Below are 18,651 nucleotides of genomic sequence, written 5' to 3'. Positions count from 1 at the left end.
CTTCCTGTGATACCAGCATCCCACATACAGCAGAATTGTGCTGCTCTGCTGCTCTCTACTTCCTATCCAGTTCTGTGTTAATGGCTTAAGTCAAACAGAAGATGGCCCATGTGTTTGCACCCCTGCCACACAAATGGGAAACTGGGCAAAGCTCCTAGACCTGGCCTAACCCAGTCCTACCCTTTTGTAGCCATCTGGGAATTGAACCGTCAGATGGAAGATCTCTCTCTCATATGTGTGAGTTTCTTCTCCTCGTAACTCTTTCAAATAAATAAATAATATTTTTAAAAGTTAATTAAAGAACTATTGATGATAAGAAATGTTTGTGTTGTGTCAGGGAGTATATTGGCACTGAAGGAAAAAGGAAAAAATCTAGGACTGTAAAAGAGGATATATTGTAAATCCATATTATTGAGGGAAATTGTTATGACAATAGTAGGATCAACATAAATTCAGAACAATTTCTAACCAAGCCTACAAACAGAAACGAAGTTAGCTCAAAAGAGGACTTGTTATTCAAAAAGTGTATGAAGAGGATCCAGAGTCAGTTCCCATCTGCACACGGGGAACCCCAAAAGGAACAAAATCCTCCAAGGGACAAACACCTGATCCTCCACAAAGATTACTAAGCCAAACTGGGAGGCATTTGCTGCAAATTCAGCTGTGCTTTGCAAGGAAATGGGCAAGCTATGGTTTCTCTGAAGGAGAAGCAAGCTCTACATCCTTTTTAGCTGCCTGTGGCCTTCTGTCGGCACCCTGAGGAGTACCCAGTGGATGATTTGGGATCTTACGGTGGTCAGGGAGAGAGAAGGAAAGCGGACCCCATCCCTTAGAGAAGGCGCTTGGCAGCCTCTGAGGATGGCTTCAGACACAGAGGTGGCCAGCTACAGCCTTTTGCTTTCCATTACTGATCTTCAGAGTAAAAGCACTGTTGGTTGCATAGCAGCTGGCTTTTGTTGCAAATTTTGTTCTGGCTTTTCTTTTGCTTTTACATTGTACAAATGTGTGCATGTATATATAAAAGTTTTATAGTCACAAAGAGGCTTGGTGCCATGGGGAAGGAAGCAGGAGAGGCCATTCCAGAACGTGGATGGCATTGTGCCCCACCAGACTGCAATCCTGCTTAGATCCAAACAGTTGTGGAGACCAGAGAAGCCACAGTTGCTTTCAGGGTGATATGCTTCTGGGGGCATTGTGAGAAGGAAATCACTGCTCAGTCTGAAAGAAAATGCATCGAAGTAAGACAGATAAAGCAGTTCTCAAGGAGGTAAGATGAATGGGATAAGTAGGACAGCTATCCTCCACTGCCAACAGAATCATCAACCCTGCTCAGTAGTTCCACCGTAGCACAGAAAGCTGATGGCTCCAGAAGGAGATATTGCTCGCTTTCTTTGTTCTCTACCATTTTTCTCCATCGTTTTCCCTGAGAAGTCTTACAGAGGTGATTCGCATTTCTAGTTGCATCTATTTGGAGAAAATCCATACAGCGTCAACAGAAAGAAAAATGTGTCTCCCTCTGTAAGCATAATTTTTGTGGAGCTTGGCTGTTCCTAGATTTACCATGAGCTTTGGAGACTCAATACTAGTTTAGATTTTAGGAGCTCAAATCATGTTTGAACTTCAGCATCCCTGTCAGAGTAGGCATCAAGCAAGTCAGGACATCCCTGACTAGACTGGACCAGTTCAGGGGATGTGTTTGAATCAGGTCACAATAATGTGTGCTTAACGAAGTGCTGAAGACTGCAAGAGGCAGACGTGTAGTACATCATCAGCATATTGCTCAGGAGGCCTACATTCCCACACCAGACTGTCTGAGTCCCTGAGTTGCCCAGAGTTTGATTTTCTGTGGAGGCAAATCCTTGGAGGCAGTAGGTGATGAATCAGGTTGGGATCAAATCCTACCCAGCACATGAGAGACCCAATTCTTCTGGCTTCTGTGGGTGTTAGCAGAATGAACATAGAGAGAGAATCTTCTCTCTCCCTCTCTCATTCTTCCTCTTTCTCCCTTTCAACCAACTAAGCATTTAAAATTCTGAGAAAATGAGAAATTTGTCAAGTCCTGATCAGTTTTATTTTGAGGAGTGTTTCACAACATGGAGACTGAGAAAGTGCGTTTAAGTAGTGGTTTGACCAAAGGAAAAAAGAAAACTGATTCCACCAGGCAAAAAGAGAAGGCCTCCCTGATGACATGGACCTCCCACAGTGGCAATGAAGAAGTGAAAAAAGAAAGGTTACCACCACGGACGCTGATCCACAGTGTCTAAGGCTAAGGTTGTGACAGGTGAAGGGCTAGGCCAAGCTGAGTCAGAGCAACCACAGGCAGGCAGATCACTGGCTGGGAACAGGCTGCGGTTGAGGGGCTAAGGGAACACTGTAGCTGGGTGGAGGTTCCCACCAAGGGACACATGAGCTGGAAAGGGGCTGCGTCTAGTCAGGATACAGTTGTCTCCCTTGGCACAAGTGTGGACTGGGACAAGACGCACAGGGCCAGGCCAGACTGAAACACTTTCTGATATGTTTTGATGTTTTTATGACAGTTTGGTTGCTTCCAAATAATCTCTTTTCACTAGTAGAATTAATCACGTGCTCATGAAGTAGACGATGGCATCATTTTCCCAAAAGACTTCTCTGTTTCCTTTTAGTTAAGCATGTGTTGGTTACTCAGAGACACATTATTTTATCAGAGTGCTATAATCTGTTGTTGGTGTTGTTGTTGTTGTTGTGATTGATGTGGCTGTTATGAAATGATGTCAATGCAGAAAACAGTAATATTATTTCAACCCCAAACAGCCTGTATCTCATGCAATGAGACATTGTGAAGTAACCAATGAACCAACAATCGATATGAGTCAGATTGCTTATGATCTACATCAAGAATTGTAAAACCTAATAAACTTGTAAGGCCCTATGATACTTGGAAATGGGGAGGGAGAGCAGAGAAATCTTACATCACCCTAGTAGGTGTGAGGAAGACGGGATAACCTATCAGGATCATAACTGGTAACTCATAGACAGCAGACTTGAGTCAGCATTAGACAATAGCAAAACTACAAAGACATGTGGGGGGAATCAGGAGCAATCCTAACAACCTCTTAACAGGAGGTCATACGCATAGAGCAGGGGGGGACCCCAGAGTGGAGCAGGGGGACAGGAGGAGGCTTGTATCCCAACCCTGAAGACTCCCGGAGCCTCACCAAGGACTATCAGTACGAGCACCGAGGACTACATCCGTACTGCCAAGGAGACCACGGGGGAAATGGAGTGCCTTCAGAGGCCAAGAACTCTGAGGTCACCCACCCCCATTTGGATCTACAACGTGGGATGGAAGAAGCCCAATTCCTGCCTTGCAGGATCCAGGGTCATCGGAACGACAACCAGGATCCCTGAGCAGTCCACAGAAACAGAAGAACAGTAAAATTCCTTTGGAACTAGGGAGAGGAGCTTTCTCTGGCCCTTGCCTGCTTCCAACTTTGGGTCCCCACCCTCTTTCGTAAGGACCATCAGGATCGCTCCAGAAACCCCTCATAACAAACAAACAAATGAACAAACAAACTAGAATAGATAGACAGAGAACAGATGGGAAGGCTTAGAAACAGACAGGAAGCGGTCAGCCGGGATGCACTTATACCTCACTGGGTGGGACACAAAGATCAGTTACTCCTCTCTGGGGTGATAAAGATTTCTCTGCACACCCCTCCCAAAACGTTCACCTAAACTGTTGACATATGTCCTGTTAAAGTTATAGAGTTAGACTACCCGAAAAACAACCAGGTTCAGCAAAATCATGCTTCAATGCTATAAAATGCTGAATACTAACATTAAAATAGACAAGAGACAGCTGAATAGCAATCTATAGCCATTTTAAGGTATATAGAACATGGTTGAATATAAACCAAAATTGAAATGTCTATGAGGAAGTCACAGGTTGTGGTTGAGAACCTGCATTTCCCTAGTAACATATTGGTTAATCAATACCATGTCAATTAATGCCATAATGTTGTAAATGGTTGTAAATATTATGTTGGGTTTTTTACCTGATTGGGATGATACTCTCTACCTTCAGACCAGAGATGGTCTCACCAAGAAGCCATTGAACTTACCAGGACAATAAGATGCTGGATTTATGATTGGTCAAAACCTCCAATGAAAGAATCTCAACTGAGTTTGAACTATGGAAATACAGCGGGATGGAGCAATCCACCGTGGGGGGGGGGTAATGTTGGGGGAGGGGTGGGGGGAATCCCAGTGCATAAAAAAATGTGTCACATAATGCAATGAAATTAATAAAAAAAAAAAATCAAAAAAGAAAAAAAGAAAAGTTACCAAAATACCTTCATGGAAAAAAATTTTTCCAGGGCTTTCCCAGTCATGTGCTGCCATTTTAATCCCACACTACCTCCTTCTTAAAATGTTTTCATAAAGCTCTCGTTTTCGTCATTAGAAAGAAGATTGATGCCCTTACCCCATTTGCTCTTTCTCATTTTTCTTCCTCACTTTCGCTTCTGATGTAGCTCCCTGCTATGGCCTGGCAAAGCAGTAGAAGATGGCTCAAGGCCTTGGATCCTGGCACCCATTTGGGAGACCCAGAAGATTCTCCTGGAGCTCAAAGTCTGTCTTGGAGTGTCCATTAAAAATACAAAGACAGTTTCCATCTTGCAACCCACAAATACCTCTATCTTATCAGATTTCTCTATGTTAATCTGGACAGAACATTTCAACTAAAGAGAAGACTAAACCAAAGTTTTTTGAGAGCTTCTCCCAGGTCTCTGATTTTCTAAGCTTAAAAGAATAAGAAAATGTGATAAGAAAAAGAGTAATAATAAATTCCATACAAGGTGGTACATTTTAGGAGAAATTGGCATCCAGCTTTAGTGAACATTACCTGTTTACTCTGATGAAAGACGACTTGGTTGCACTCAAACTGTAATCAAATAGTTGAAGACTTGTCCCTAATTTTTGTTATTTTTTTAAGATGCATTTATTTAATTTGAAAGTCAGAGCCACAAAGAAAAAAAGAGGGAAGAGACAAAGAGAAACCTTCCATCTGCTGGGTCACTCTCCAAATGATTGTAAAGGCTGGTGCTGAGTTTGTCTGAAGCCAGGAACCAGGAACTTCTTTTGGTTTTCAGCCATCTTCCACTGCTTTATCAGTCCATTAGCATGGGGTTGCATAAGAAGTGGAGCAGCTGGGACATAAAGCAACAGCCACATGGGTTGGCAGCACAGCAGGCAGAGGCTTAGCCTGACAATCCACCGCACTAGCCCCTGAAGATTATTATGAAGAACAGTGTTGAATTTATTACTCCAAAAGTACGAACTTGAGCCCAATGCTGAATTTATAAGAAAACTATTTTGACTCAAAAAAAAAAAAAAGCCAACCTTTGTTTTCTTGAAAAGCAGTGAATGTCCTAATACTGAAACCTTTCCTTCAAATGGCAATCTTAGATAAAGAAAGCTAACCTAAGCTAAATGAATAAGTACAAATAAGATTTAACAGCTCAAGGAACAAGTTGGTTTGTTTTCTTTCATATGAACAGCCCAGGGAAGGCATTCACAGCAGTAGGATGACACTCACTGCACACTGCCACCACTCCACAATCAATGCCAGGACCATGTATGCCCACCCTAGTGTGTCAGAGTTGTCCGGGCCATCACTGACCAGTGCGCTGAAATGAGAAAAGAGCTTGAAACCCAGCACAGGGAGGTATTACAGGCTCTGCCCCCAAGCAGCTCGCATTCCCCATTCCTCTCCATTCCTCTCCTGCACTGCTTTAGACCTCAGTCTCGTGGTCTGTAACTGACTTCAAACAAAGCTAGGCAACATGGTCGATGTCAGAATCTTGGACGAGGTATTTATTACCTCGGCCACATTTTCCACAGCCATTAAACTGAAGGTGCTTAAAAGATACTCGTCAGTGAAAAGACAACCTACAAACAGGCAAAAAATGCAAAACACGTATCTGATAAATGTCTACCTTCAAATTTTAAAAACTGTTGTAATTCAGCAATAAGAAGCTAAATGGTTTGAAAAAAGACTTAGCCATACAAATGAACAAAGAAAAAGTTCAATATCATTAGTCTTTAGGGATACACAAATCAAAAATGAAACAATGAAACACTACTTACGTAATAAATGAATTTAGAAGTTTATTGTCTATTCTAGCAAGTGGTTAGAATGGAAAAGACAGTTACCAAGTGTTGATATGAAAGTAAAAAAATTGAAACTCTTACATCAAAGGTAGGAATCTCAAATGTTGCTGCTTTTTTACAGAAAACAGGTTGGCGGTGGCAGCAGGAAACTAGGGGGTGGGAGTTCGACCTTGGCGGCTCATGTGACAGCAGCCCTCCACAGCGGTGGCAATCTGCTTGTGGAGAGTACCCAGGCCAGGTTGGACCCAATGCCCGGGACTCAGCCCATAAGCACTGTCACCACATGGTGATCGAGTCCTAGGCTTTGGGCTGAAAATGTGCCTATTTGGTGCCAGGTTCTGCCTCCTGGCCACTCTTCAGCTAGCTCTAGGGTTTTTAGGGTATGTAACTGCTGCGTAGGGAAATCCAGGGCTAAGGCTAGTGTGAGTGTAGGTGAGGGATGAATTCTGTGTGATTCCCAGGGGGAGACCAGACCAGGCAGGGCTACGACACCTGCGCGCCTCATGTGAGCTAGATCAGGGAAAAGCCAGGCTGGGCTGATTGTTCCTACTGGTGCAAGCAAAAATTAGAGTGGGTGAGGGTTGGTTGGGCTTTGCTGCAGCATCAGCTGGCAGAGGCTGGCACTGGGAGTTAATGCTGTCAAGTTAAATTGCAGAACCACCCGGAGAGTGCATGATCTGGGAGTGGGAGTGGCCTGGAAAAGAAATAGTGGGCTCCTGCCTCTTGGGTTGCCACTCCCATTGGAGAACATGAAAACCAGGATTGGGGCAGGGGTGGCTAGACAGAATAGGACCCGCCAGTAATATGTGGGCTGGATAGCAGGGCAGGTTGGGTTGCACTAGGCTTCAATGCCCATTGACATGTTTGAGAGCTAAATGGGATGTGGGACTGAAGAAGTCTGCGGTACATATTGGCAAGCATGGGAACCAGGGCAGGGGCAGGCCTGGTGGGGGTTATATGGAGTCATCTTGACTAGGCTGCAGCTCCCACTGGTTTGCGTGATGGCTGAGTATGAAGTGGGCAGGATTCGGCTGGACTGCAACACCCATCGGCTAGCATGGAAGACAGGGCTGGAAACAGAACTGACCCAGCAATTGCAATGACCAGCATGTGCATAAGATGATTGGGGTGATGGACTGTACCGAACCTTGCACTGGCAAGCACACACAAGAATCAGGTCTGGGATAACCTCAGACGAAGTCTCTCTGGAGATCCCTCCAACTGAACTGCTGATCTCAGAACCCCAACCATGAAGAGACTATGTCAGCCAGTGGATGCTGAAGAGATTTCACCGTGCATGGAGCGGCAAGATTGGCAGCAATTCAGACCTGCTGAACTATCAAACTGCTTAAACAGGACCCTCGAAGCATGCACCATGTCAGGGACTGGGATGGATGGGAGGCTGGGTGGGGCTTTTCCCTTTATCTCTTCTCTTACCCTGGATACAGATAAAATAATAATAACACATTAAAAATAGCAGATTGGCAAATTTCTCAGAAAGCTTAATGTAGATCTTTTTTTTTATTTGTCCCAGTAAATTCACTCTTAGACATATCCCTAAAATAAATGAAAAATATATGTTTGTGTGTGTATGTGTGTGTATATATATATATATGATCTGTCTATTTTTTAATTGAAAAGTCAGATTCACAGAGACAAGGGGAGACAGAAAGATCTTCCATTCACTGGTTTACTCCCCAAGGGGCTGCAATGACCAGAGCTGAGCTGATCCGAAGCCAGGAGCCAGAAGCTTCTTCCAGGTCTCCCGCTTGGGGGGCAGAGCTCCAAGGCTTTGGACTAACCTCCACTGCTTTCCCAGGCCACAGGGAGGGAGCTAAAAGGGAAATGGAACATCCAGGATACGAATCAGCACCCATATGGGATCCTGGCACATGCATGGTGAGGACTTTAACCACTAACCTACCGTACTAGTCCTAAATCATACATTCTTAGAAAAATTTGAACACAAATTCTTCACAACTGAATTATCTATAACTGCCAAAATATGGAAATAACTCCTTAGCATCAGTTTCAAACCAGCTTACACAACCAATCACTGTAATATGAATAATTCAAATCCCTAATAATGGTCAGCTGACAAGTAGATTAACAAAATGTGGTATAATCCTACAAAAGACTACTACTGAACCACAAAAGGGAGCAAAATGGAGGCATAGGCACAGATGGACATTGAAAATATTATGCTAAGTAAAAGAAGCCAGACATTAAGGCCATATGTTTTATGAATACATTTATTTAAAATGTTCAGATAAACAAACCCATCTAAAGCAAAAGTGAATTAGCAGTTTCCAAGGTTTGGGGAGACAAAGACATGGGGAGTGATTGATAATGGGTACAGGGTTTTTTCTGCAGTAATGAAGTGTTTCTGTGATAAGTGGTAATGTATGCACAATTTTGCATGATGACAGGTGCACACTGAATTGTATGGTTTCAAAGGTGAAACCTGCTGGAATGTCATTGACTAAAGCAGCTTGAGTGTCATATCTTAGGAAAGCAGAACCGCTGCTGGAATGGATATGGACAACATCTTGAAGCCCTGGGCAAGCTGAAGCACTCAGCTCAAAACTGTTGCAAGAGAAGCACTCTTCTGGGTTCTTAAGTCATTCTAGTTTGGGACTATCTTTGTTTTAGAAGCTAGTTTTGGTTTATCTGTGCAAAAGCAGGAAAACAAAGGAGGATTAAGTCATAACAAAATTCTAATTGGCCGACATTGGCTTAGCAGTCAGGCAGTGAGTGGTGAGGAAATAAACATTATACGTTAGAAAGTTGCAAGTGTTTGTATACTGTGCACAATATTTGTCTGCAATAACATACTTATTGAGTTAAGGAAAGTGAATAAAACTTAGTATTTGTTGTACTGCCTTCTCCTTGCTATTTTAGCATGCCTTTATGTAAAAGAGAAGGCAGTAAAATGTGTTTAGTTTCCAACCAAACATAGAAGGAAATAGAAAAAGTACAGAAATTTATAGCTTCATGTCCATTCATTTATTCATTCAGTTAACAAATGTGTTCTGGGCACTTGCACTACAACAATGGACAAAACACATAAGTAGCTTGTATTTCTTTTTTTTTCATAGTTCATCAAAAAATATGGAACGTTTCACGAATTTGCGTGTCATCCTTGCGCAGGGGCCATGCTAATCTTCTCTGTATCATTCCAATTTTAGTATATGTGCTGCCGAAGCGAGCACAATAGCTTGTATTTCACTTGGAGAAGCATACAATAAGTGCTGTCCATGATAAATTAATTATACATGTTTTATATATATGTGCAATTTTATATTTTATGTTTATATATTTATTATATATAATTTACATGCTGTATAAAATATGTAGATACACATAGCATATTTGTATATGCCATACATAAAATCATGGAGGATACTAAGCACAAAAGTGGGAGATCAACTTGTGATTTTGAGAAGTAGTTTTGGATAGTTGTACTGAGGAGGCAGTATATGGGCAAGGGGAGGCAAATGCAGAAAGATCTGTAGAAAATGTATTCAAATAGAATGATCAAGAGTATGGCCCTATGAGCAGCTGCACCTAGCATTTGCAGAAGAAGCTAAGGAGGCCTGTGTAGCTGGAGCAGTTAGTCAAAGAAGTTAATAATAAGTGATGAGTTGCAGAGTATACAGGCAAATTTTAAGGCTTTGGCTTTTACTCTGGTGAAAAGAGGAGGAATTATGGGTGTGTGTGAAGGAACAACATATCCTGAGGTACACTATTGCTGTAAGGACAATGCAAAACCAGAGTTAAATCAAGAGGTTCTTAGAGGAACCTGGGTGAGGGCCAATGGGTACCCAGATCAGTGCCATAGACCTTCACCCCCAGGTCAGAATAATAAATAGGTTCATGTTGACTTTGAAAGAAACATTGTTGCTGGAAGACTGGAGGTGGTTTGTGAAAGACTGTGAAAATAAATGACTCCAAAGTTATTACAGGAATGAAGTGGGATGATGAATTGTAAACACTAAGACCAAAGCCAAGTGGGATTCAAATTGTCAAGTGATGCCATCAAAAAAACATTTTATAAATTGCAACAGAAATGGCTTAAGCCCAGGTCCAAAAATGGAGTTGCCTTGTACTCCACAGATAATGTAACTCTTACTGGTGGTGAATTAAGCCACCTGCCTCCTTCTTGGCCGTGGGAGCACTTGCTTTGATCTCCCTTCCAAAAGCCCTAAAGCAAAGGATCTTCAGGGAGTATTACATAGTAAATGGAGCTGGCAAGAGGAATGCAAGAATGATACACCAGGGCAAGAGGTTCCTCTGAGCAGAGAAGAGAGGTCAGGGCCCATTTGCCTTTCAAACCAGCCCCCACCGCATGCTGCAGCCCCTCAGACACACTGCCACAAGGAATCTTCCAAGGATCATCTTCCTTTGATGTTGCAGAATGGGGACAAGGACAGGGAAAGGGACTAGCAGAGAGACTAAGATCCCCCTCCCAAATCAATAGCATTATTAAGCTAATAGAAATATGTTTAATTTTGGAGCAATTAGTTCATCCTAAGGATATGTCCTATAAAATCTCTAGGAAGGCCTCCATGATCGAAGCTAACACAGAAGAATGGGCTGAGATACAGGGACCCAGGAGTCAGAGTTGAGGATGGGTGATAGGAGTGGAAACAGAGCCACAGCTGGGCAGGTGGAGAGCCCATGCACTGAATGTCTCCTGACCTGGCTAGGGGAGGTGGCACTTTGTGCAAAAAAGCACCCACCAGAGCAAGAAAGGAGGGCCCTGGTAATGATGGAGACTATAGGGAGAAAGTCCCACATGTGAGGAACTGCAGGTTCCAAGTACCATAGTCTCTGCTTCTTACTTCACAAACAAGCTGAGCAGCTTCAGGGAGTTGCCACCACTTACATACTGTTGCTGATCATTTTTGCAATTGATTCTACAACTCTCTTCCCTGTCCTGGTTCACCACCATTTGTTTATTGTCCTCACCACTATAGTTGTTAAGATGCTAGTGAGAGTTGTGTCTGACACTTTGACAGCCAGCTGTCCCAGGTGCAGATCAAGGAACTCCTCCAGTGAGAGTGGTGAGTGAGTGTCTGTGTTGGTAATATTATCGACAGCAGTAGATCTCCTTTCCAGCAGTGAGTACCGTGGGCTGTGCTGTATAGGTGCAGCAGAACTTTACTGCGAGACCAACATAAAGGAGCATCAAGCAATTCTGGGCACCTTGAAATTGCAAAGGTTGGTGGCAATGTGATCTACAAACTTTCCAGCTGGACAAGTTCAGTGGAAACCCTGCTGGACCCACCTGCTTCCCCTGGGCAACCAAAACACTATGCTGCTATACCTGTGTGCTACAATACATCGCTAAGTGGTACTTCCAGGCGCTCAACTTTGCAGGTGCTGATGCTAAGCTAATGAAGAAAACTGGCAGAACAAAACTTAAGAGAACAGGTATTGATGATCCAAAGAATATACTTATGCTCTGGATTTTAGGGTTCCTGGTCTAAAGGACAGATCCTAGCCACTGTCATTACCACCGGAATACCTATTCTGAGATGAAACAATGGAAGGTGCCTTTCTCTACATCATCATCCTCAATGTCCTTGTGCCCATTTTGCTCTGTCAGTGTGGCAATCATCCTACCCGGCCAGTTACTTCATCCACCAGTACGAAAACATGTTTTGCACGCATTAAGCAGACTCGTGTAGTGGCCTGCATTAACCCCATGAATGAGAAATTGCATGAGATAAAACATATTTTCTTTGACAAGAAAGACACCCTCACATGAAACATCGTCTCTTTTTTTATTTATTTTTTCAGATGAATATTTTAATTATACAACACAAAACAGTTGCATGTGTACCTGTATATACACACATATGCATAACTTCATATACACATACAAGTATTACAAATATGTAATAACACTGGAAGAGATGTATTAGAATACTAGTATATGTTTCATTCTCATTGTTCTGTAACATACACAATGAGACCTATATTGAGGTAGGACTATTTTAGTGCTATAAAATCTTTATTATTATTATTTTATTTTTAAAGGGGGATTTTAAGGGAGAAGCCCCACCCAGTCTCCCACCCACCCCAGGTCCCTGATGTGGGGCATGAACCAAGGGTCTTGCTCAAGTGGTTTTGATAGTTCAACAGTTCTGATTTGCTGCCAATCTTGCCATTCCAAGCATGATGAGGTCGTTGAAGAATCCAGTAATTGACAAAACCATCTTGGAGTTTCTGTTTGCCCAGTTTTTCACTGCCAAAATACGGCTGAGGTGGTTGATTGACTTGTTCTGTCCTCTATCTTTTCATGGTTAGGGTTCTGAGTCCAGCAGTTCGATTGGGGAGATCCCAAAAGAAACCTTGTCTGAGGTGTTCCCAGACCACATGCTTGTATGTACTAGCAAGTACAGGGCCCACCACAGTCCATCGCCTAATCAGCTGGTGGTTGCAATTGCTGGGTAGGCTCTGCTTCCAGCACTGTCTTTTACGCAAGCCAATGGGTGTTGCAGTCCATCCTGTTTCTGCCTAGCACACACTCAGCCCTCAGATAAATGAGTGGGAGCTGCAGCCTAGTCAAGGTGACTCTATATAACCCCCACCAGGCCCGCCCCCTATCCTGGTTTGCCAGTATATGTAGCAGACTAGTCCAGTCTGCCCCACATCCCATTCAGCTCTCCAACATGTCAATGGGCATTGAAACCTATTTCTATCTAACCAGCTCCACTATTTTCAGCCCACACAGATGTTGTTGAGTGCCTTTCTGTCTAGCCACCCCAGCCCCTGTCCTGGTTTCGTGCCCTCCAGTGGGAGTGGCAACCCAAGAGGCAGGAGCCCACTATTTCTTTTCTAGGTCACTCCCACTCCCGGATTATGCACACTCCAGGTGGTTCTATGGTTGGACTTGACAGAATTATCCTCCAGTGCCAGCATCTACTAGTTGATGCTGCGGCTAAGCCCAATCAACCCTCACCCACTCTAATTTTTGTTTGCACCAGTAGGAACAATCAGCCCAGCCTGGCTTTTCCCTGATCTAGTCCACATGAGGCCCACAGGCATTGTAGCCCTGCTTAGTCTGGTCTGTCCCCATCCCAGCTCACGCTCTGCAGTGGAGTAGCCATCCAGCAGGCAAACACCCACAAATCCCCCTGCCAGCTCCGCCCCTTGCTTCCTGGTTCCTACATGTACTGGTTGGGCGCTGTGTCATATCCAGCACAGGTAACCCCATCTTGGCATTCCGTTATGTGCACTGGTTTTTTGTCGTGACCATACCTGGCCTGACCTATACTCTGGTCTCGTGCTCAGATTTGCCAGTGGATGATATGAACTGATTCAGCCTGGTCTGCTCCCTACCCATGCCAAATGTATGCCAGTGTGTACCCTTCCATAGCCCTGTCTAGGATGCTTTCCTATCGTGGTCCTTGCACTCACCTAAAGGGACTGTCTCCTGCCAGAGGGGTTGCCCAGGCTCCTCCATCAGAACCTCTCCCAGTACCAGATCTCGTGCATACCAGGGGGTCCATTAGCCAGCCCTACTCAGTTCACCTCCTGTCCTAGCAGGAACAGTGGCTTTTCTTGACTGGCCTTCAACCCAATCTGGATTTGGTTCTTATTGTTGGATGTTTCAGCCCAGCCACGGCTTGTCCATACCCACATACAACTCACACATGGCTCAGTAGGGGCTGAGACCTAGCCTAGTACATCCTACATCTACTCTGGTCCTCCAGAGCACCAGATGGTGTTGGAGTCTAGCCTGGTCTGGTGTGTCGAGTCCCTGTCCACACTTGTGCTAAGTGAGACTACAACCATATCCTGATCAGATTCAGAGCAGTCCCCATTCCAGCCCTATCCTCCTTGACCCAGTTCTCATACATACCATTGGGTTTAGCCCAGTGTCTGGCATAGTCTAGCCTTCCATTTGGCCTTGTATGAGCTGGTGAACATTGCAGCCCGGCCCACTTCACACCCTATTCAGGATGCGGATTCTGGTGCTGCTGCTGTGACCAGTCCAGACTGTTGTGGGTTCTTTTACCTGTGAGTGATGGCAGGCTCTTGGTCACACCTAGTTCAGTCCATCACCAATCCAACTTTTGAGCTAACCAGTGGGGCTAGTATTTCCATGGGGTTTGGCCCATACACCCCCCGCCGAATCTACCCCCGGATATGGTTTTCTCGTGTGCTACTTAATTTCATGGTCCTGCCTAATGTGACCGGTTTCCTGATCCATCAACATGTCAGGCAATAGTATATGATCCTGCTAGACAAGCCCTGAGCCTTAGCTTTTGCATAGGCTGGTGTTTGGTGATTATAAGTACTACCAAGTATTTAAAGGAGTTTGGCATATCAGTCTTATACATAAAGATAATCTGGTCCCTCTTCTCCAACCTACTAGGTCTCATTACCCTCGCTAACCTTCAAAGGAAAAGTTACTCTGTCGTTGGGATTCTTTAGGATTGATTGACATCCCAGAAGTACAGTGGGCTTAACATGCAGTTACCTAAGCAGCACTTCAAAGCCCAAAACCCCAGAGCAGGCTGCCGGGTGGCCAACAGGTGGAACCTGATGCCAAATGGCGCATTAGCTGCCCGGGGACAGGTCACCACGTGTACGTTGTGGCTGGAATTGGGGCTACAAGCATGGAGATGATCCTGGCCTGGCACACACTAGCAGCCAAAAGGCTGCTGGAAGTTTAAATCCCAGGTCCCAAGCTCGCCCCGTTCCCAATCCTATCCACTGCACCATGATGGCAGCGGGTGGGGCCTGCTATAAAATCTTATATAAGTGAATTTGCTCAAGAGCTTCTGTGTCAATATCCTTTGTGGGTATACATCATAGTTCAGTGGTATCTCTTCAGCCCAGGAGGATAACTGTATATTAGTCTGAGAGAGACTCCTCAAGACTCAGCACCGTCACTAATAAGGATCCTCGCTTCCTTACCTTATGGTTGATGTATTCCCATGCTCTTTATTCTCACTGAACTGGTGTTTCTGCATGACCATTTCCTGCAACTGGCAAAAATCTCCATTCAGTTCTACTCCACAGAGGTGCACTGCTGAACTGTACAGATAACCCCCATGAAGAACTGTGCCAAGCCTGGAGCCAACATCCACCAAGATCTTTCTGGACAGATCAGGGAGTACGTGATGATAAATGAACTTCAATTCCATGAGGGAGAAGGAGTGAGAAATAAATCCTAAAAGTTCTGTCTGGTGTGAGCCGCATATTGTACAGTAGTTTCTGTTCATTTTTCCTTTTTTCACATAATGAATCAATAAAATCTTCATCATAAAGAAATGCATCAACTTGAACTGTAGGTTCTGGCTGCCCCTGTAATTTTCAAATGGCCAGATGTTCTAAGGAGAGCATGGTTTCTAGAGGTAAGCAGCTGTGAAGGTCTTCTGCGATGCTTTTCAATATGACATCAGTATTCTCTTCAGAGAGCTCATCAAAATCTCCTGCAGGATCACCGCATCCTGCTCCACACAGCAAACCTCTCTTGTAAAGTGCTTTTCCGGGAGCTAACCCCTCAGTCCTCAAAAGTGGGTGGTTCTCATCCACTGGAGCAGCGCGGGTAGGTCAGTGGGAGCCACAGTCCGCTGGAGCTGGAGGACGACTTGCTGAGCTGACCATAACTCCATGGTGTAGCTGGTCATCATCTTCTTTAACAAGCGCTCCATCAATGGCTGCTGCTGGTGACATGTTTGATGACCTTGAATACAAAGCTGAACTAAGAGGCCTGAATTCATTGACTCCTTTAACCCTCTGGCTGACAAGAAGTTCTATTTTGGGACCTCGGTTTTTTGCAACTCTCAAGATGCACCCACCCACCCACCGCACCACACACACACACACACACACATACACACATACAGAAGTTATACATCCTTTGTGTGGCACTGGTGTGGCAGAAAAAAAATGCAGGATGGCTGTACTACAAAGTATGATCCTTGATGATAGGGTCCGGGTCACTGTGGTCAGGAACCTTAGGTTTGTGATCCAGTCTCATACCCCGAAACTGTTGGTGAGATGGGCATTGCCATTGTTACCATATAATGGCCATCCTGAACTTCAATATCATGGGCAAGCAATGACAATCACAGTGTGGAGTCTAGAAGGGATGCTCAGACTCTATTGCAAGAGATCCAGTGCCATCGTATTTGACAAACTTCCACCACCCCATCCAGGAGCTGTTTAGCACCACCACTGAGCACTGGAATAAGTGCACAGATGAAGAACTGACTCTGATAATGTCCTCCAAGGCCCTGGTTGAACAGTACTATCAGGAATGGACCAAGAGATGGTTCCAAGCCAGCCTGGTGCAGGACATTTGGGAGGACAAAAATGACTAGCATCTACCAGGAGGCTGAGAACAATATGTTGCTGCTGGTATGAATTCCAGAGATTTTTTACCTTCCTGACACTGGCCACCATTGAAATCTTGGTGCTAACTAGAGACAAACAAAAGGTAGCTGTGAACAATCGATGGCTATTCCTGAAAGCTGCTCACAAATGATATGATGAAGTTACTCATCATCTCATATGCATTGCCTGCGCGGTAATTAACACCTTAGCTTGGTGTTGGCAATAAAACGGAGTAATTGGAACACCGAGTAACAACAGCACGGGCTTGTTCATGAGTAAGCTTAAAATGGTCTTGTAGTGCTTTTGTATTACAATGAAAAAGCTTGTGAAACTCAATGGTTTGATCAAATGGGGAATTAAGTACTGGTAGAATAGTCTGAGTGGCTAAGTCAGCACATCAGTTACCATAGGCTAAAGGACCAGGTAAAGAGGTATGATCATGAATATGTGCAATGAACATGGGATCCTTATGTTGCTCTACTAATGGCTGCAGTTTAACAAACAGGGAAAAGGCTGTGATAATGGGCACTAAAACTGCAGCTGTCTCTAACGGAGATCAAGACTGGGCTACATAAACACTATCTGTATAAATATTTAAGGGGACAGAATTAAATTTTTGAAGAACTAATATCACAGCATGTAATTCTACTAATTGAGCCGACGTACAAGGTGTAGGAAAAGAGAATACCTGGTCGACTACTGGGGCACGACCATTGGAAAACCCATCTGTAAAAATTGTTCCAAGGACTAACTTGTTACATAAAGGATACATAATTACTTAATTGTCTAAATGTAATTTTAAAAACATATAAATTCAATATGCAATAAGAAAATATGCTAAAACACACACACATAACAATCAAAAATATACACATATTTTTGATTATATATTCTTACTTAAAAGTAAGTTCTATAAAATGTTGATTTAATAGGAACTGTTTATTTATACATTGTAAGGTTTATTATACATAAATAAACAGAATTCCAAAATACCTTTTCCACTTTAGTAACTAAATTTCTGAGATAAAAAACATAGTTCAAACATTCCTATATTCAAAAATTTTAGGTTCCTATTTATTAAAATGAAATCATATTAATTCTGTGGAACAATTATATACATCAAGATAAATAGTTAGAATTTTGGAAGTTGAAGTAGTGAGCACCCTCAAATTTATGAGTATTTTAGTGACATCTTTATCAGTCATTGTTTAAAAAAATAAATTTGCTTAATTTAAAATTTAGTTTTTGTTTTTTTTAAAAAGCTTTTTAAAAGCAAGACAGCAAAACTAGCTAGTATTAGCAGCTAGGAAATAATGTTTATGCTGTACTTTGTCCTATTCTGATACTAGTATGTTTTAATAATTTCATCAGCACTCTAGTAACCTGATGCTTAGAAATCTCTGAACCAATTATTGACTCACCTTCTTTGCCTCGCACCCCAAACACCTCGGCCAAAGTCGGTTCCTCAGTAACTCCATCACATCAGGTTCCCCTTACGGACCACCAATTGTCCCGACCTGCAGCACACAACGCTCAAACCCTGAGGGTGGACTGAGAACGCGGGGCTGCTAGCCCCTGGGCTGCTGGTCCAAGAAACACATGGACACACGTACTTGGTAAAAGAGAGTGCCCATGCTCTTTATTTTACTCCTCATATATATACCTTCTTCTCTACGGGAGGAGGGACCGAGGAGGGGTTTCCTGGAACTAATTATCTTCATTGAAACAGGGAAGGAACTAATTATCTACATTGAGAACAGGGAAGTAATCTTGGGTAAAACATCTGAATGGGAACAAATGCGGAGGTTACAGCCCACTCAGCAAGTTCTGTTCCACTTGCTTTGCATGGGATGTTCTAGCTGTAATATCCTGTTTGCTGTGACCCTGTTTGCCCAGGGCAGGCTTTGCAATGCAGCAGGCTGTCAGGCAGACCAACAAGTCCAAGGCCTGTAAGTCTGTTGCTCCCAACAATGACCAAAATGGCTCACACTGGAATGGGCATCAGCAGGAAAGAAGAGATTTAGACTTCTCTAATCTCCAATTATTCCTTTTCTTCCTGATGATGCTTGGGCTCTGGGACCGCCTGCACATGTGCAAGTGCCTCTGTTGTTTCAGGATATTTCACTTTCGGTTTGGCTTTTT

At 43.6% G+C, this 18,651-nt stretch overlaps 1 non-coding gene and 1 pseudogene across 1 annotated transcript; both read right to left on the bottom strand.

Moving 5' to 3' along the window:
• Nucleotides 1-9,255: 9,255 nt before the first annotated feature.
• LOC118758346 (U6 spliceosomal RNA) lies at nt 9,256-9,362 on the bottom strand. The gene has a single exon (XR_004995644.2). It is a non-coding gene; the product is annotated as a U6 spliceosomal RNA (small nuclear RNA).
• A 5,548-nt stretch (nt 9,363-14,910) lies between these two features.
• On the bottom strand, nt 14,911-15,785 carry LOC101532335 (uncharacterized; annotated as a pseudogene).
• Between the last annotated feature and the right edge of the window lie 2,866 nt (nt 15,786-18,651).

Source organism: Ochotona princeps, chromosome 1 (assembly GCF_030435755.1).
Source record: "Ochotona princeps isolate mOchPri1 chromosome 1, mOchPri1.hap1, whole genome shotgun sequence".
Classification (NCBI taxonomy): domain Eukaryota; kingdom Metazoa; phylum Chordata; class Mammalia; order Lagomorpha; family Ochotonidae; genus Ochotona; species Ochotona princeps.
Note: the sequence above shows the minus strand (reverse complement) of the source record. Positions and strands in the feature narration are given on the sequence as shown.